The sequence below is a fragment of the Bos grunniens genome, chromosome 22 (genome assembly GCF_055505025.1).
Source record: "Bos grunniens cultivar Pamir isolate PY7600 chromosome 22, Bosgru_T2T1.0, whole genome shotgun sequence".
Classification (NCBI taxonomy): domain Eukaryota; kingdom Metazoa; phylum Chordata; class Mammalia; order Artiodactyla; family Bovidae; genus Bos; species Bos grunniens.
This window is the reverse complement of record NC_141186.1, coordinates 25,829,260-25,850,488: the sequence shown is the minus strand read 5'-3', so window position 1 is coordinate 25,850,488 and position 21,229 is coordinate 25,829,260. Positions and strand designations below refer to the sequence as shown.

The 21,229-nt window shown below is 36.5% G+C and overlaps 1 long non-coding RNA gene across 9 annotated transcripts in view; it reads right to left on the bottom strand.

The window, feature by feature from the left end:
* The window catches only part of LOC147348223 (uncharacterized), a 176,349-nt gene that overhangs the window by 105,858 nt on the left and 49,262 nt on the right, over positions 1 to 21,229 (bottom strand). For 5 of the 9 annotated variants that reach the window (XR_015151947.1, XR_015151942.1, XR_015151945.1 and 2 more), the window contains one exon: positions 20,674 to 21,045. The exons of the other annotated variants lie outside the window; for them this stretch is intronic. This is a non-coding gene — a long non-coding RNA (uncharacterized LOC147348223). Of the gene's footprint in view, positions 1 to 20,673; positions 21,046 to 21,229 lie in introns of those variants that run through there. 9 annotated transcript variants of the gene reach the window in all.

Below are 21,229 nucleotides of genomic sequence, written 5' to 3'. Positions count from 1 at the left end.
GTCCCATTTGTTTGGATCCTTTATGACCCACCTCCCAGAATATTGGACTAACTTCTTAAACACCTGTATGGCTTTGGTCTTATTGCGGTCTTGATACCAGAGTCTTTTACAGATCATACAGAAAGAAGTAACGAGGAACTAAAGCCAAAAGGCAGAATAGAGAGCCTTTAGGTTCTTCCAACAAACAACAGACAACACACAATACATGCTCTTCCAACAATGTAAGAGGTGACTCAACACATGGACACCACCTATGGTCAATACCAAGATCAGACTGATTATAGTCTCTGCAGTTGAAGATGAAGTAGCTGTATACAGTCAACAAAAACAAGATTGGCAGCTGACTGAGGCTCAGATCATGAACCCCTTATTGTCGAATTCAGACTTAAAATGAAGAAAGCAGGGAAAACCACTAGGCCATTAAGATATGACCTAAATCAAATCCCTTATGATTATACAGTGGAAGTGACAAATACATTCAAGGGATTAGATCTGATAGAGTGCATGAAGAACTATGGATGGAGATTGGTAACATTGTACAGGAGGCAGTGATCAAGACTATTCCCAAGAAAAAGAAATGCAAAAAGGCAAAATGGTTGTCTGAGGAGGCCTTCAAATAGCCAAGAAAAGAATAGAGGCAAAAGGCAAAGGAGAACAAGAAAGATATACCCATCTGAATGCAAAGTTCCAAAGAATAGCAAGGGGAGGTAAGAAAGAAGTAGAGGAAAATAATACAATGGGAAAAACTAGAGATCTTTTCAAGAAAATTAGAGATACCAAGGGAACATTTCATGCAAAGATGGGCACAATAAAGGACAGAAACGGTATGGACCTAACAGAAGCAGAAGATAGTAAGAAGAGGTAGCAAGAATACCTATAAGAAATATACAAAAAAAGATCTTTATGACCCAGATAACCACGATGGCATGATCACTCACATAGAGCCAGACATCTTGGAGTGTGAACTCAAGTGGGCCTTAGGAAGCATCACTATGAACAAAGCTAATGGAGGTGGTGGAATTCTAGCTGAGCTATTTCAAATCCTAAAAGATGATGCTGTGAAAGTGCTTCACTCAATTTGCCAGCAAATATGGAAAACTCAGCAGTGGCCAGAGGACTGGAAAAGGTCAGTTTTCATTTCAATCCCAAAGAAAGGCAATGCCAAAGAATGCTCAAACTACCACAAAATTGCATTCATTTCACATGCTAGCCAAGTAACGCTCAAAATTCTCCAAGCCAGAGTCAATAGTACATCAACTGAGAACTCCCAGATGTTCAAGCTGGATTTAGAAAAGGCAGAGGAACCAGAGATCAAATTGCCAACATCCATTGGATCTCAGAAAAAGAGAGTTCCAGAAAAACATCTATTTCTGCTTCATTGACTACACTAAAGCATTTGACTGTGTGGATCACAACAAACTGAGGAAAATTATTTAAAAAATGGGAATACCAGACCACCTTACCTGCTTTCTCAGAAACCCATATACAGGTCAATAAGCAACAGTTAGAACCAAACTAACCAACAGTTAGTCCACTGTTCCAACAATGGACTTTTTCCAAATTGGGAAAGGAGTACATCAAGGCTGTATATTGTCACCCTGCTTATTTAACTTATATGCAGAGTACATCATGTGAAATTCTGGGCTAGATGAAGCACAAGCTGGAATCAAGATTGCAGGGAGAAATATCAATAACCTCATATATGTAGATGATACCACCTTTATGGCAGAAAGTGAAGAGAAACTAAAGAGCCTCTTGATGAAGTTGAAAGGAGAGTGAAAAAGTTGGCTTAAAACTCAACATTCAAAAACCTAAGATCATGGCATCTGGTCCCATCATTTCATGGAAAATAGATGGAGAAACAATGGAACCAGTGACAGGCTTTATTTTCTTGGGCTCCAAAATCACTGCAGATGGTGACTGCAGCCATGAAATTAAAAGACTCTTGCTCCTTGGAAGTAAAGCTATGACAAACCTAGGCAGCGTATTAAAAGCAGAGACATTACTTTGCTGACCAAGGTCCACCTGGTCAAAGCTATGGTTTTGCCAGTAATCATGTATGGATATAAGAGTTGGACCATAAAGAAGGCTGGATGCCAAAGAATTGATGCTTTTGAGCTGTGATATTGGAGAAGACTCTTGAGAGTCCCTTGGACTGCCAGAAGATCAAACCAGTTAATCTGAAAGGAAATCAACTGAATATTCATTGGAAAGACTTATGCTGATGCTCCAATACTCTGGCCACCTGATGCAAAGAGCAGACTCATTAGAGAAGATCCTGATACTGTGAAAGATTGAAGGCAGGAGGAGAAGGGGACAAGAGAGGAAAAGATGGTTGGATGGTATCACTGACTCAGTAGACATGAGTTTGAGCAAGCTCTGGGAGATGGTAAAGGACAGGGAACCCTGGTGTGCTGCAGTCCATGGGGTTGCAAAGAGTCAAACATGACTGAGTGACTGAACAAATGTTTTAATATCAATGTTATAATTTAATATGCATCACATTTTTATATCTCTGGACATATTATAACAGTATAAAATATCTGATGTTTCCTTTACTATCTCCCTTCCTTTTTCCAACCTTTCTTTGCATTATATTAGGGATCAGTCATATTAACAAGTAAATTATTTTTACTCCCAATGAAGCAACTGCATCAAGCAAACCTTTCCCCTTACTGAAGATTTCAAACCACCTTTTGGTCTTACTACTCACTTTTTGAGGTTCTTAATTAAATCTCTAGGAACAAGTGAATACTACTTGAGAGACAACACAGCTCTTGACCTTATACAGATGTCATGAAAAATCATCTTTGAAGGATAATTTCAGAGAAAACTGAAGGTACCATTAGATAGAGTAGTATAGAGAAGCACAAGTAAAAGCCATTTTTATTTTGACAGTATTTGATTTACATAGAGGTTGCAGGAAAAGCCTGCACAGCCCTGTTAACTTTATCAGTATTCACAATATAAATTTCTGGGAGAAAATTCAGTATTTGCTTTGGTTTTATTGAAATGATGAACATGAATGTGTCAGCTGCCTGCCTTGGTGAAAAAAGTACTGCGGAATTTCAATGCAAGAAGCACATGTGGAAAACAAGGAAACAGCATCCATTTGTATGGACCAGTGTTTTCAATAGGATTTAGGGAACAGTCAGTATGATTCTTACCAATATTTCCTTTGTATAGGTGGAATGAATAATTCTGATGATTAAACAGAATATTCAAAGGGATATTCTAAGAGGAACTACTAGAAAGTTCAATGCAAAAATCTAACAATATGGGCTTATAATAATAACCTATGTTTTCCATGTGGATGGATATAGACACAGGGTAGAGACAAAGATAGATTGATTTGAGCTCTATCACATATCTTCATTTAATTTAACATAAAATAAAATCATCAATCAAGGATGAAAGAAATTTAATTTCAAAATCCAAATATTGTTAGTATTGATTGTAATAAAAGTATTTGGCCATAGGGCTGTTTTTGGTATATTAAAATGAAAAAAAAAAAAATCCGGTTTACTAATAGGTCAAGTTGCTTGCTTTTAGCGATCATATGAATTGGTCTGGAAAAGTTGAGTGAAAAAATCAAGAGAGGGTAAAAGACCACTCATATATGTGTTGTCACAATTGATAAATTGCTGTGGTGGTGGTTGCTGTTTTATTTTACATAGATTTCATATAACAAAATTTGTACTACCTTTAGGCAGAATTGAGACCTGTAGAAGAAAAATGTAACAAAAAGTCTTGAAATTTTTTCAAGACAAGAATATCTAAACATTTACTTTTAAAATGTTTTTATGGTTGTATAATTTACATTCAATAAAATGTACAAATCCTATGTGTTCATTTTGATGAGTTATGATATTATATATATATATCAATGCAACCAAAACCCTAAGTAAGATATAGAATATTTTCATCACTCATGAGAATTCCTATATATGTCTTTCTATTCAATTTTCACCCTCAAAGTAGCAGCCATTTTCTGATTGCCATTGAACCACCTTGCTATGTCTATTCTTGTATTCTTATAAATGGAATAACAGTGCGTAGTCTTTCATGTGTGGCTTATTTCACTCAAAATAATGCTTTTGGAATTCACATACGGTTTTGCACGTATCATTAGTTTGCTCATTTTTACAAGTAGGGATATACCAAAATACATTTATATAATCTCTGATAAATATTTTGAGTTATGTCCAGTTTTTGTTATTATTAGGGTTTCTACAAGCATTCTAATGTAAGCCTACTTGTGGGTATATATTTAATTTTTATTTGGGTAAATAACCTGGTTTCCCAGGTGGTGCTAGTGGTGAAGAGCCTGCCTGCCAAGGCAGGTAGACGTAAGAGATTCAGATTCGATCCCTGGATCAGGAAGATTCCCTGGAGAAGGAAATGACAGCCCACTCCAGTATTTTTGCCTAGAGAATCCCATGGACAGAGGAGCCTGGTGGGCTGTAGTCCATAGGGTCACACAGAGTCAGACACAACTGAAATGCCTTCAGTTCACTTCAGTTCAGTCGCTCAGTCATGTCTGACTCTTTGCGACCCCATGAATCGCAGCATGCCAGGCCTCCCTGTCCATCACCAACTCCCGGGTTCACTCAGACTCATGTCCATAGAGTCAGTGATGCCATCCACCCATCTCATCCTCTGTCGTCCCCTTCTCTTCCTGCCCCCAATCCCTCCCAGCATCCGGGTCTTTTCTAATGAGTCAACTCTTTGCATGAGGTGGCCAAAGTACTAGAGTTTCAGCTTTAGCATCATTCCTTCCAAAGAAATCCCAGGGCTGATCTTCAGAATGGACTGGTTGGATCTCCTTGCAGTCCAAAGGACTCTCAAGAGTCCAGTTCAAAAGCATCAATTCTTTGGTGCTCAGCCTTCTTCACAGTCCAACTCTCACATCCATACATGACCACAGGAAAAACCATAGCCTTGACTAGATGGACCTTTGTTGGCAAAGTAATGTCTCTGCTTTTCAATATGCTGTCTAGGTTGGTCATAACTTTTCTTCCAAGGAGTAAGCGTCTTTTAACTTCATGGCTGCAGTCACCATCTGCAGTGATTTTGGAGGCCCCCAAAATAAATTCTGACACTGTTTCCACTGTTTCCACATCTATTTCCCATGAAGTGATGGGACTAGATGCCATGATCTTCGTTTTCTGAATGTTGAGCTTTAAGCCAACTTTTTCACTCAGCAGCACACAAATAACCTGGACTGGAATTTCTAGGTCGGTTTAACTAGGGGCTTCCCCAGTGGCTCAGCGGTAAAGAATCTATCAGCAATGCAGGAGACACAGGAGATGTGGGCTTGATTCCTAGATCAGGATGATGCCCTGGAGGCTGGCATAGCAACCCCCTTCAGTATGCTTACCTGAAGGATTCCATGGACAGAGGAGTCTAATGGGCTACAGTCCAAGGGTTCACAAAGTGTGGACACTACTGAAGCCACTAAGCATGCACACACACAGGCAAGGTTTAATTATATATGTTTATCTTTAAATATATAAGAAATCACAGCCAACCTATTTTTTCAATAAGGCCATGCCATTTTCGAGAATACATGTTGCTCTGTGTTGTAAGCAAGATAATGCCCTCCACTGAAATGTCCTATTCCCACAAACCTGATAATATATCACCTTCCAGAGCAAAAGGGACTTTGCAGATGTGATTAATTTGAGGATCTTGAGATAGAAAGATTATCCTAAATTATTTGGTGGATCAAGGATGATCACAGTGTTCTTATAACAGGGAGACAGGAGAGTCAGAGTCATAGAAGGAAATGTGATGATGGAAGCAGAAACAGAGGGGAGGGAGAGAGAGAAAGAAGTGATGTCATTGCTGGCTTTGAAAATGGAGGAAGATGCCATGAACCAAGGAATGCAAATGGTGTTCAGAAGCTGGTAGAGGCAAGGAAATACATTCCCCTGTAGAGCATTCAGAAGGAATACGACCTGTCCAACACCTCTGTTTTGGGACTTTTGACCTCCAGAAGTGAAGATAAAAAGGTTGTGCTGCCTTAGCCACTAAGTGTGGGGCAATCTGTTACAGGAGCAATAGGAAACTAATACAATCTATACCCTTGCTGACTTCTGGGGTTCCCAATCTTTTTAGATTTTGTCATCGTAGAGAGTGTTAAATCATCTAGAACTGTTGTTTCAATTTGCATTTGCCTGATGACTAATGACATTGGACACATTTTCACATGCTTTTAGGTCACTTGTGTTTCATTCTCTGGGAAGCACATTGCCCATCATTCTATTGCATTGTTTTCACCTTAGCTGCTGATTAGCAGATTTTTTTTTGGTGTCACTTCTCCTGTGTTATAGATATTTTCCAATGTATGACTTATCTATTCATTTCGTTAATATTGTCTTCTCATGAGATACAATTCTTAATTTTATTAAGCTCTAAATATATATTATTATCTTTTATAGTTATTATTTTTCTGGCCAACAAAATCATTGCATCCCTCAATGTCACTAAGCTATTTTCATATGTCTTCTTTTGGAAGGTTTTTGGTTCAAATTTTCATATTTATATGTATGATTCATCCCAGATTCATCTATATCTATGAAGTGAGTTAAGAGTCAAGGTTCAACTTTTTTCCAATATAGCTATCCAGCTTTTTCAAAATTATTTCTTAAATATTTTCTTTCCTTTGTTCATTGAGTTTCCTTGGAACCAAAGAATATTAAACTCTTGGTGAAAATACTTGGTCTAAAAGTAGGCAGGCACACAATCAATGCTTTCATTTTATAGTATTATATATAAAGCAAAGTTCACACAAGGAATAAGGAGAAGCTAAGTAAAACATCATATCTGAGTAGGTGGGCAGCAGCTCTGTTATAACTGTTCATAAAATAGAAAGCGTTAGAGTTCAACACATAGATTAGGGCAGAGAAAGCTTAAGAAAGAACAAACTTTATGTTTTTGATGAGATGGTGCTTTTTTAGGTGATTTTGGTAAAGAGTTAATGACGAGAGGCAAACAAGACTTGAAAATGTGTTGGTGGTAGTGGGAAACATGTAAATTTCTGAGTCCCTTTTAATGATGGAATAAGAACCTGAAACTTACTCTCTATGAAAAGTCATACATTTTCAGCAAAACCTAGAATCATCCTCATTCAGTATGTCTAAGAGTGTTTTCAGCAAGTGTGGAGGTGCTCAGATGGCTAAGATTCAATACACTGAGCTGTCATACCACATGTACTTGGAATACAACCTTAACGGGCATTTCTCCACGGGTGTAATTCTTCTCTAGGTTCATATTTCACAAACTGCTTTAATTACAGTATTTACTATTGACCTCAGGCAGAAGAAGTTTGAAAGGTTGGAACAAACGTATGAATTTTTTTCTCCATGGACTGCACATCACTGAGCTATTATTCCTGGGGCATTCCAATTCAGGGGAAATCACATAGGTAGGCTTTTGCCCTAATACTAATCAGCTGCCTGAGTTGTACATATTTCAGTGCCTTGGCTGTCTCTATTCCTCACTGTGCACAACTGTAATTTTTCTAGATTTTTCTGATGATCCTCTGTAACATTCTTGCTATTATAGCTAGTGAATAATTCTTCATCACTTTCAGTACATTATGCTGCTTTTTTTTTTAATTAAACTTCAGGCTAGTGTCATCTATCAGATTAGGGACCTTGCAAAATGAATATTATGATTGTACAGTTCAATTAAATGATCTTCTGACCTATGATCATCATTGATTTAAATACAATCTGCTAACTCACAGAGAGTCCTAAATTTGCAAATAAAACTTTTTGCCTGAGTTACCTGGACAGTAATCCCAATAATCTCTTTTTATTTTATATGTAGAGATATAGGCAAAAGAAATGGCATTACATCATCACCCAGCACATTTATGAAATAACAAACTTGTCAAATTATGTGTGATCTTTTATTTTTTGAGTGAAAGGGACTCAGTTTGCTGCCCAGAGAAACTGCTAGGGAGCAAAGAAAAGCAAGAAAATAAACTTATATGAGGTCAAAGGACTCAAGGATATACTTGCTTCCTATCAAAGACAGACAATGTCAGGGCTCATAGACTTTCCTGGGGCTAAAGTCAGAGGCGGTTGCCTCCTGTCTTCAAAAGCCTCATTCATCATACTGGCTGAAATATGTACCACAGACCTTGCCAAAAATAGCTGTGACTCAAATGTGCCTCATTCAAGCGTGGAAGAATACAGTAGCCAACAAACTAAAACATATGTCTCAAACTCTAAAATAATACTTGATTAAAATTGTTCTTCTGAGCCCATGCTCTGCAATAAGAGAAGCCACCAGAATGTGAAGCTCATGCACTCTAACTAGAGAGTAGCCCCCACTAACCACAACTGGGAAAAAAAAACAAAAAAAACAACCCGTGACTCAGTGAAGACCCAGCACTGTCAAAATAAATAAATAAATTTCAAAAAAAAGTGTTCTCCAGCAATTATTGTCTTTATTATCTAAAGTAAAATAACAAGTGGTTTTCTGCATAGACTTTCTGTTCTAGGTATCTTTTACACTGCTTATGCTGAACAAAATTATATGTGATGCTACAAAAACAAAAAGCAAAAAAAAAAAAAAATATTGCATGGTAGGACTTGTGATTATTCAAGATAAATTAAACCCAAGTAGATAACAACCTACTGTTAACAAGCTCAGGCTTAATTCCCAACCCAAAACATGTATTTAAAAATTCTATTGTTTTATTTGTATATTATACATCTTTGAGTGCAACCCATTTTTATTTTTTCTAGAGAGATAAAATCTTCAGGATTTTCTTAGATTCCAAATTTATCAGTGTCCTGGAACTAATGAAGTATGATTAATTTCAAAATATGTTTGCAAATTAATTCAGATGTCATTGACAAAACATTGACATATATGTGAATTAATATCATAATTTAAGTCTTTTGAAAATTAGCACTTTTTCAATAGGGAACATTACTAAAAAATGGCAAATCTATAATAAAATGTATATTTGTGTCCTAATCTTTGCTTCTTTTTGGGGACTATATAATTATTATTTGACATATTTTCTATGTTAGTCATCGCTGGTTTGCTTTCTCAGTCATGTCTGACTCTGCAACCCCATAGATTGTAGCCCACCAGGCTCCTCTGTCATGGGATTTCCCAGACAAGAATAGTGGAGCAGCTTCCATTTCCTGCTCCAGGGGATCTTCCAGACCCAGGGATTGAACCCACATCTCTTATATCTCCTGTACTACAGGAAGATTCTTTACCACTGAGCCATTAGGAAAGCCAATATTAGTCATAAATCATTTTTAATTGAAAAATGATTCTCAGTACATAAAAAAGTTGGGAACTTCAATGCTGGTATTAATTAATTTTGAAGCAGTAGCAAAGGAATGTTCAACCCTCTTTAGCTTTATTAAAATACTGCTCTATTTTGTTATGTTAAACTATTGAAACAAAAATAGGAGCTTTTGTCCTTTAAATTGATAAGCATCTTAAAATAGAATAAATGTTGCTGCCACTGGACTTTTATTCTGATATTGTTTAAAGAAACATTTTAAGCTAGAAAATTAGAAACTTTCTTTTTCTTAAAATCTCTATATATGCTATGCCTTTCACTCAAAACAATCACACTGAGATTAAATAGAAGAGAATAGGTCCTTTTGGAATCCTGTGCTATATTATGTCACTGGTCTAAGACAAAAAGACCTTTTAACTTCATTCTCAACAGGATGAGATTTCATGGCCCTGGTGTTTATCATGCATGTCAAAGAGGAAAGTAGAAAATCACAATTAGGAATGAGCTTACATTTCCAAGCTTCCCTTGTAGTTCAGCTGGTAAAGAATACACCTGCAATGCAGGAGACCCCAGTTTGATTCCTGGAGAAGTGATAGGCTACTCACTCCAGTATTCTTGGCTTTCCCTGGTGGCTCAGCTGGTAAAGAATCTGCCCACAATGTGGGAGACCTGGGTTCAATCCCTGGGTTGGGAAAATCCCTTGGAGAAGGGAAAGGCTACCCACTCATGTTTTGGCATGGAGAATTCCACGGACTGTATATCCATGGGGTTGCAAAGAGTTGGACAAAACTGAGTGACTTTCAACACCTATACATTTCCAAATTTTAAAAACTAACAGAAAGGGAGAATTTAGGGTAGTATTGAATGAAGTAGCAATAAATTAAGACTACTTTAGCTCCTGATAGATTCCAATAAGCTCTAGAACTATTTTTTTTTTTTTTGGCAGAAAAAAGGAATGTTGTTTCAGCCACCTCTCCTACAATTCATGCTGAGTATATAGAAAAGCTAATAGATTCATTATCCTAGAAATATCTGATTTGCAAACTGGACCTAACTGAAGACTCACCCAGGTACATTTTGACTTCTTAAAAGAGATGACAAGACCTTGGCTGTGGTATCTGACTTCAAATTCAGCAGTTCAGACTATGTTCCAGCTACCCCTGGAACTTCTTTACCAATCATTGTCAGTTTTTATAAATTGTGTTATCTACATTCTTGTGAAATAGTTTCTCTTCACTGAGACTTTGCCTATGACTGAATCATAGAATGCTGATTCAAAAACAAGTCTAAGACCTACAAACTGTCTGAAGCACCTCTAGAAAGATGCCCTCAAATCCTCTGTGGCCAGAAATGAAACAGATCTGAGGAAGTCTTTTCCAGTTTGAAATACACCTACCTCAAACTGCCTCCTCTGCCCTTCCATCACTGGGTCTACTTCTTTTCATTTTGATGATAGCTGTCTTTTCTGTCCTTTATATAATTCTTGGACAGTCAATTCATTATCTCCCTTCACCTCGTTGTCAAGTTATATTTATTCCATTTTGAACATCACCAGATCTGTAATTTTTGCTACTATAAATAGCAGATTTTTGTGTTTTTACTAATTACTTCATTCAAAAGTGATTGAGAATCATTGCTTCTTAACCTAAACTCACTGTGTTTTAGAAATTCTGATCTCACTTTAAGGAGCTAGTCCTCAGTTTTAATAAACTATAGGTTTATTAAATTTTAGGTACAATCATTTTAGACATCACATAGCTCATTGTTCATGTTTTATAAATGTTAGTATTTGTGGTTTTCTCCTAAATTGTGCAAATGTTCTTAAAATAAAACAAATTTCAATATTGAGTATTACTTTAGAAAATTGAGATCTGCAATGTGAAATATTTTTATTGACGTTAGTGAGGATTATAAAATCATATGCATTTATAAAAAAGTACAAATGTGCGTTTGTAAAAACACAAATTGCACAAAATATTCTCTATACATTTTACCCCGTTCACTCCGTGTTAACATTTTGTAAAACTATAGTATAATATCACATCAAGATACTGACACTGATACAATCCATGTATGTTACTCAGATTACCAAAATCTGACTTACACTCATCTGTGTCTATGTATGTAAACATATTAAGTTCTATGCACTTCTACCACTTGTGTCAGTCTGCGCCTCCACCAACAGAGTCAACATACTGAAAAGTTCCATAACCGCAGGATCTCTGATGTTGCTCTTTTATAACCATGCAACAGCAATTTTAGCATAACTATTTTTACATTTTATTTGGGAAAGGGTCAAAAGGCATTCTGTCAGCCCAGTTCCTGTCCAGATAATTTAAATTAATTGTCTCCCTGTTCTTCTACAGATGCCATCACTGCTTGAGTTATAGAGCTCCAGGGTGCTCCTCCTCTCACTCCTTCAGAGTTGTGATCTATTGCATGTCGGTACATCATCAAAGCAAATTGCCTCTTCAATGATGTGTAAGTATAATACATCATCAAAATGGGACATGGTGATAATGCATTACCTGGAAAAAAATGACTATCATACTTGACAGACAAGGTCAAGGAGCAAATTCTGGCAGCTCCAGCAGTTCATCAGCGGCATTTGGGGTCTGGAGGAGAGTTTGTTTGCTTAGAATGATCCACTTGAAACATGGACAAGGCTAAAGACATATGTATGCTCCGGGTTGATTCCTTTGCTAAATTAAAAATGAGGTGATTGAACTTCCATTAAAATGACATCTGGGTGACATGTGAATAGGTTTTCTGTCCACGGGGTGTTTAGAATCATGTGTATTTCTGACTCATTCAGCAGCAAATTGTTTTCCAGGGGAAGCTCTTCAACAAAATTGCAAACTCCTTCAGGGTAGTAACTGTCTTTACTTTCTTTGCTTCTTCCACGGTGTCTAAAACATTGCTGAGCCCATGGAAGGCACTCAATAAATACTTGTTTAATGGAATTGAATTTGTAAGCACCAGAGACTCATTTTTTTCTCAACATATCTTGACACTCCGTTGCCCAGCATCTTTTCATTCTAGGTGGTAAGGTTAGAGTGCTAGAATTCTATTGGCTTACTATCCCATTGCTGTCTGTTTTTTTTCTTTCTTTCTGTCTTTTTTAAGTAGAGCTTTCTGGCCAGGAGCTATTTTTATAAAGGATTTCATTCCTAGCTCATGTGGATTAAACTTTTTTTTTTTTAAGTTTGGCTTCAGGATGTGAGAAGTGTAACTCATGAAGGTTGTTCTGCACTGCAAAAAGGATAGGATTTGAGAAAGGGTTGTTTTTGACATTGGCACAGCAGGGGTCCCCTCCCCCTCCCCCAACCGCTGCCAAATTAGCTTCTTTAAGAAAAATACTGTATTTATTTCTCTAGTCCTTGGCTCACAGCAGTTTTATTTCAATGTCACCAGTGAAGGAGAGCATGGTAATATTTTGTCCAAGAGTGGGATCTAAAAATGAATCCTCTGAGGATGCAGTAGAAGGAAGATACCATTATATGCTGGAAAAGATAGATCATTTTTTGATGCTATTGTAGGACACATATCTATTTCAAAAATACACAAACGACAATACAGTGCATGTAAAGTTCATTTGGCCAGCTCTAAAAATAACCAAATTAAATTTCTCATGATTATTACTGACAATGGGTATTCAAGTGGGAATACAACATACTGGTCATTTGGACCAGAGTGGTGAAATAGAGACAAAGTCAATAGATGTCATCTCATTTGCTGGTTCTAATTGCTTAGGGGCCATTATACTGAGAGTCTGTTGATAGAAATTATCAGTCAGGGATTAATTAGAAGATCTGCCAGTGGCCCAAGACACCAGGCCTGGGACTAATAAAGGACTATACCTATTAAAATTTTAGGTCATGGATAAATCACTTAATAAAAATACACCAACAGACTGTTCTGAAAATCACACTCTAATAAGTTACATAATGTGCCTTTTTACATTATAATGCTAACTATGTATGTATTACAAGACGAAAATAACAACAAATATTTAAAAACAAAAGGAACAAAAATACTCCAATGAAAACTATAATCCCACCCAGCTGGAGGCAACAATTTATTGATGCATTAGTATAACACATCATCAAAATGGGATACAGTGATAAGGATTACCCTGAAAGAAATGACTATCATTGGCCATTCTTTCACAATATGTATTATTTTAATATCTCCTTTGCTCTCTCATATGTCATAAATATTTTTCACATCAAAAGATAAGCTTTGCAAAGCAATTGTAATATTTGCCGGGCAGTATATTATATGGATATAGCATAATTTAATAAACCATATACCTGTATTTATACATTAGAGTTTAACTTGTGCTTATTTAAATTTATCCTGACACTAAATACTTTTGAAATGAAATGTTTCTAATTTCCTTAGTATAAGTCCCAAAATTTGAATCAAATAGCATACAGATTTTGCAGGGTTTATTCTGCATTAAAAGAAGGAATTGTACTAAATTACAGTACAGAAAATCTCAGCCAACTTCAGCACCTGGAGACAAATGTATCCTGATTACAAAGTAGGTGCAGATAGTTCTGCTAAAATGCTTGTTTTGAAGAAGTGAATTTGTTCCAATACTAACGATATATTAAAGGACCGTTTAGGCATAAGACAAATTTCACATTTGCTTTCATGCTAGTTTGACAAACAGTAGGTGAAGGGACAAAATAGCACCTGGTTGAAACAAGCCGGGGCTTCCCTGACAGCTCAGCTGGTAAAGACTCTGCCCACAATGTGGGAGACCTGGGTTCAATCCCTAGGTTGGGAAGATCCCCTGGAGAAGGGAAAGGCTACCCACTCCAGTATTCTGGCCTAGAGAATTCCATGGACTGTACAGTTGGGGTTGCAAAGAGTTGGACACGACTGAGCGACTTTCACCGAAACAAGCCCAGTAGTGATATTCACAATGTAAATGTGCACACACCCGAACACCTAGTGGGTTATCTCGGTTCAACATATGTTTTGTTAGTTAACTCATTTATATCCTGTGTTATGGTTTTTTTGACTCATTTCGGATAAAGGTTTTCCCACTATCTCATAGTTCCTCAAAAACTGAAGCCCTTTCAACAGCCATTTCCACAGGGAAATTTAGGTCTTTTTATTTTTGCAACATCTTCATTGGTTTCCTATTTGTGTGTGTATATCATGACAAAGTTTTTAAAGCATTACGTCCCAACTCCATTTATCCTATGGTGGTTTAATCACTCAGTCATGTCCAATTCTTGCGACCCCATAGACCCCACCAGGCTCCTCTGTCCCTGGAGGAGGGACTTTCCAGGCAAGAATACTGGAGTGTTCTCCAGGGATCTTACCAACCCAAGGATCAAACCTGGGTCTCCTGCACTGCAGGCAGATCCTTTACCCATGGAGCTACCAGGGAAGCCCATTTATCCTATATGCTCTTTATTTTTTATTTTGTGACTTTGTAGTAATTTTTAGAAACACCTTTGTTATATTATAACAGAGTTGATGTATGTATGTGCTATATGTGTGAAAGAGGATTTTCTAAAAGACTCCCCTAATTCAACACTTGTGTCATTCAAGATTAATCCTGATTTAAAAAACAGTAGCTATTAAGTTTTACTCATTAAAGAGCTAGAACTAAATGACAGTTTCATTAAATGCATTTATAATTCACTCAGCCTAGAAGCTTTGAAGTTCTGTGATTCTTAAGACACTTTAAAAAAAATTACTTATTTTAATTGGAGGATAAGTACTTTACAATATTGTTTTGGTCTCTGCCATATATTAATATGAATCAGCCATAGAAATACATATGTCCTCTCCCTCTTGGCCCTCCTTCCCATCTCCCACCCCATCCCACACCTCTGGGTTGTCACAGAGCATCTGATTTGAGTTCCCTGTGTCATACAGCAACTTTTCAGTGGCTATCTATTTTACATATGGTAATGTACATGTTTCCATCCTCCTCTGTCAATTTGTCCCATTCTGACTGGTGTGAGGTGAGACCCCATTGTCATTTTGATTTGCATTTCTCTAATAATGAGGGACGGAGAAGGCAATGGCACCCTACTCCAGTACTCTTGCCTGGAAAATCCCATGGATGGAGGAGCCTGGTAGGCTCCAGTCTATGGGGTTGCTGAGGGTTGGACATGACTGAGCGACTTCACTTTGACTTTTCACTTTCATGCATTGGAGAAGGAAATGGCAACCTGCTCCAGTGTTCTTGTCTGGAGAATCCCAGGGATGGGGAAGCCTGGTGGGCTGCCGTCTATGGGGTCACACAGAGTCGGACACGACTGAAGTGACTTAGCAATAGCAATAGCAATAGCAATAGCAATAATGAGGGATGTGGAGCATTTTTTTATGTGTTTATCAGCCATTGGTATGTCTTCTTTGGAAAAATGTCTGTTTAGGTCTTCTGCCATATTCGGATTGGGCTATTTATTTTCCTGATGTTGAGCTGTATGAGCTGCTTATGTATTCTGGAGATTAGTCCTTCATCAGTTGTTTTGTTTGCAATTATTTTCTCCTATTCTGAGGGTCATCTTTTAATCTTCTTTATTGTTTCCTTTGCTGTGTCAAATCTTTGAATTTTAATTAAGTCCCATTTGTTTATTTTTGTTGTTATTTACATTACTCTAGGAGGTAAGTAATGGCAACCCACTCCAGTACTCTTGCCTGGAGAATCCCATGGATGGAGGAGCCTGGAGGGCTGCAGTCCATGGGGTCGCACAGAGTCGGACTCGACTGAAGTGACTTAGCAGTAGCAGTAGCAGCAGGAGGTAAGTAAAAGAGGATCTGGCTGTGATGTATGTCAAAGAATGTATTGCCTATGTTTTCCTCTAAGAGCTTTATACTTTCTGTCCTTACAGCCACTATGGAGAACAGTATGGACATTCCTTAAAAAACTAGGAATAGAGCTATCATGCTGCTGCTGCTGCTAAGTCGCTTCAGTCATGTCTGACTCTGTGCGACCCCATAGATAGCAGCCCACCAGGCTCTCCCGTCCCTGGGATTCTCCAGGCAAGAACACTGGAGTGGGTTGCCACTTCCTTCTCCAATGCAGGAAAGTGAAAAGTGAAAGTGAAGATGCACAGTCGTGTCTGACTCTTAGCGACCCCATGGACTGCAGCCTACCAGGCTCCTCCGTCCATGGGATTTTCTGGGCAAGAGTAGTGGAGTGGGTTGCCATTGCCTTCTCTGAGAGCTACCATATGACCCAACAATTCCACTACTGGACACATACCCTGAGAAAACCATAATAGAAAGAGACGCATGTACCCCAATGTTCATGGCAGCTCTATTTAGAATAGGTAGGACATGGAAGTACCCTGGTTATCCATCAACAGATGAATGGATAAAGAAGTTGTGGTACATATAGAATATTATATGTATAATATTAATGTATAATATATATATGTATATTATATACATACAGAATATTATTCACAAAAAGGACACAATTGAGTCACTCCTAATGAGCTGGATGAATCAAGAGCATGTTATACAAACCACTTTTAATGTAGCAGTTTTGGATTATTTTCCCCAATATGCTAATAAAGTGTGACATTGTTCAAAATGATTTTATTTTTGTTATGAACTTGAATGTGTACCCTGCACTGAATTAGGCAGTATTTTTTCATTTCTATCCTCTTTCTTTTTCAATTTTCTCCAATTTTACCAATTTAATAGGAAAAAAGTCCATAATGCCAGATATGATAAACTATTTAATATATGGTTATTTTGCTACTTGTGTTTCTTTTATCTGTGGCCTATGCCATAAAGAAGTAGACATACAAATAGACATTTTTAAATATTGAGTTTTTGGACACCTGCCATAGTGCAGTTTTCAGTGGGTTAGGTAACTAATTCTTAGAAAAGATCAAGTAAATGTGTTCTCATCTTTTCTAATAATACATTTTATTATGTTTTGTATGCATACATGTAAATACTGAGTGAACCCCTAACAGATTAAGCCCCCCAAAAATCCATGCCGGGAGATATAATACTTAGTTACTAAAAACTAAAGATGAGGAAAAGAATCTTGAAAGTACACTGAAAAAAACACCTTGCATTTAGAGGGGAAAAACAATACAAATGACAGCAGATTTTTTATTAGAAGTCACTGGAGTCAGAAAGAAGTGGCACAATTATTTAGAATACTGAAAGAAAAGTCCTTTCAATCAAAGATCCTTAACTCAGTAAAAATATACTTCATGTCTGAAAGGGAAATCAAGACATACTTATACAAAAGGAAAACTTTATCATCAGCAGAACTACCACAAAAGAAGGGCTAAATGAAGTTTTTTCTCTAAACAAAACCATAATGACAAAACGAGGAAATTTGAAGCATCAGGGAATAAAAGGAGTGTGGTAAGCAAAATTATAAATACAATAGGATTAATTTCATCACTGAATTTTTCTAAGCTATGTTTCATAGTAAAAAAAATGTTATAACATTGATATGGCTTCAAGTGTACAAAAGAAATTGAGACAAATATTTATAAACATGAGAAAGTAAAGGGACATAAAATAGGTGAGGTTTTTGAACTTTAATAAAATCAGTAAATTTATAACACTAGGCTGTAATAAGTTATATATGAATACAATGTCATGGACAGAGGAACCTGGTGGACTACAGTCCATGGGATTGCAAGAGTCAAACATGAATAAGCAACTACACCACCACCACAATAACCCAGAACTACCATTAAAATTTCTATATTTAAAAAAATACTCAAAAACACTATACTGCTGCTGGTGCTAAGTCGCCTCAGTCGTGTCTGACTCTGTGCGACCCCATAAAGGGCAGCCCACTAGGCTCCTCTGTCCCTGGGATTCTCCAGGCAAGAATACTGGAGTGGGTTGCCATTTCCTTCTCCAAAGCATGAAAGTGAAAAGTGAAAGTGAAGTCGCTCAGTCATGCCCAGCTCTTAGCGACCCCATGGACTGGAGCCTACCAGGCTCCTCCATCCATGGGATTTTCCAGGCAAGAGTACTGGAGTGGGGTGCCATTGCCTTCTCCCAAAAACACTATAGATAAATCAAAATAGAAGTCTAAAATTTTTCAATTAACCAATTGGAAGACACGAAGTACAACTGAGAAACAAAACATGGAGAAAAAAATATAGACAAAAAAAAAACCAATGGGAGACATAAGCCCTAACATGTCAAGGTAATACACCAAATAAAAGACAGAGATTAGTAGAGTAGATTTTAAAATGTAGTATACCTGTACGCTCTTTATAAGAAATTTGTTTCAGATACAATATAAGTAGATATAAGAGAAGGAAACATTCCCATCCCACCTTATAAAGCTAACATTGCCTTAAGAAAATCAGATAGTAAAAGCAATAAAACTACAGAGAAATACTCCTTGTGAATATATATGCAAAATTCCTCAACAGAATACTAGGAAATAGTGTTCAAGGTTGTATAAAAAGAATTATACACTATGACCAAGTGAAGTTATTCCAGAGAAACATGTCTGGTTTAATATGTATAATATCATATATGAAATGAGTCGCCAGTCCAGGTTCGATGCACGATACTGGATGCTTGTGGCTGGTGCACTGGGACGACCCAGAGGGATAGTATGGGGAGGGAGGAGGGAGGAGGGTTCAGGATGGGGAACACATGTATACCTGTGGCAGATTCATTTTGATATATGGCAAAACCAATACAATATTGTAAAGTTAAATAAAATAAAATAAAAAGACTTAAAAAAAATAAAAAAATAAAACAATGTAACCTATTATACCAATAAGCTAAAGAAGAAAAATCATCTGATTGCCTTAACAGATGTGGACAATCCTTTGATAAGATTCACTAACCACTTTAGCATTTTGGTACTAACATACACACACTACTATATGTAAAATAGATAATCAACAAGGACCTACTTAGCACAGGAAATTCTCCTCAATATTCTGTAATAACCTAATTGAGAAAATAATCGGAAGGAATAGATATATGTATATGTATAGTTGAATCACTGCTGTATCCCTGAAAATAACACATTGTAAATTAGCTATATTCCAATATAAAATGGAAAAAAAAAAAAAAAAAAAACGACTCTTAGAAACACAGAAATAGAGAAAACTTTTCTCAACTTGTTTAAGATCTTAAAAAAAAAAAAAAAAAGCTACATTTATCATTGCAGTCAGTGGTAAAGATCAAATTTTTCCCCCAAATATCAGGAAAACAATAAGGAAAATACATTCTTATTCAACAAAGCCAATGAAATAAGGCAAGAAAAGAGAAAAAAAAAAAAAAAAACACACCCTTTGGAAAAGAAGAAATTAAAAAATTCTAGGATGAATTAGTGAGTCCACAAGGTCATATGATACATACAAGATTAACATTTAAAATTCGGCTCTATCTTTGTACAATAAGCAAGGAACACAGGACACAAAATGTAAAAGTACAATACCGTTTACAGTTGTTAAGGAAATATTTAGATGTAAATCTAGGAAAACATGTATAGGAATTTTATGTCAAAAGTATGTAATGCTGATGAAAGTAATCAACCTACATAAATGGAAGAAATCTTTAATGGATTTGAAGATTCAATGTGGTGAATATGTCAACTTTCTCCCAAATGATATATAGGTTAACACAATTCCTATTAAAACTCCAGCAATATTTTTGTAGACATAAACAACATATTTTAAAACTTATATAGAAAGGCAAAAGGATAAAACAATTTTCAAAAGAAGAGTAAAATGGGAAGTACAAGTCTATCTAATTTTAAGTCATGTTCAAGTAATCAAGATAGTTTTGTATTGACAGAGGGGGAAAAAAAAAACACAAAAAACAGACACACAGATCAGTGGAATACAATAGAAAACCCTGAGTTTGACTCATCCTAATGCATCCAACTGACCTAATACATAGGTGCAAAATCAACTCAAAAAAAAAAACCAGACTATCTTTTAACAAACTGTGCCAGAGAAATAGAATATTCATATGGGAAAAACAACTATGTCTCATGTCTTTCATAAACATTAACTCAAAGCAGAGAATGGATTTAAACATAAAATGATAAAACTTTTAGAAAACTTATAAAAAATCTTTGGAATCTAGAACTAGGCAGAGTTCTTATACTTAACACCAAAAATACATTCCATAAAAGAAAAAATGTTATAAATTAAACTTCTTTTCTTTGCAATGGTCCCTGTCAAAAGTATTGAAAGAAAAGCTATAGATAGAAAGAATTTATTTGCAGATCACATACCCAGCAACAAATTGCTATGTAGAAAATACAGAGAATGCTTAAAACTCAAATTTCATGGCACAAATAATCCAGTTAAAGAATGAGCAAAAATAAATAAGTAAATAAAAAAGAAAAGAAAAAACCTCTTCACCAAATACACACACACACACAAACACACACACACATATGATATATAAGCTCATGAAAATTTATTAACATTGGGTCATCAGAAAAATGCAAAGTAAAGCCATAGTATGGTATCACTATAGAACTATATGAATGAGTAAAATTAAAAATAATGAAATAAACATGTTAGTAAAGATGCTGAGAAGCTGAATTACTCTTACATAATTAGTGAGAATTTAAGAAAGGAAGAGTTTGTAGGTTTTTAGGTAAACCTATAACTATTGTATAGTGTCGGGAACCACATTAGGCATTATTGACAAAATGGAGGCGCAGTCCCCAGCCCCCTCTCCTCATTCTGCAGGCAGGGATCCCGGGATGCAGGAGTTAGGCCTTGTAATTCTGACTTGTCTTTTCCTCTCCTCGGCTGAGTTGACTGAAAAGGAATATTAAGGTGCTTATTGTTCTTGAGAGGAGCATGAGAAGGCACAAAGACTTCTGCAGCTATGCTCAGAAAATAATTCATAAAGTTAATCATTGACATTTGTTCAAGGACTTTTACGAAAGAGTGTTCCAGGATGAGCACATAGGCCGTAGCTTGAGGCCATGGGAGGGATTGC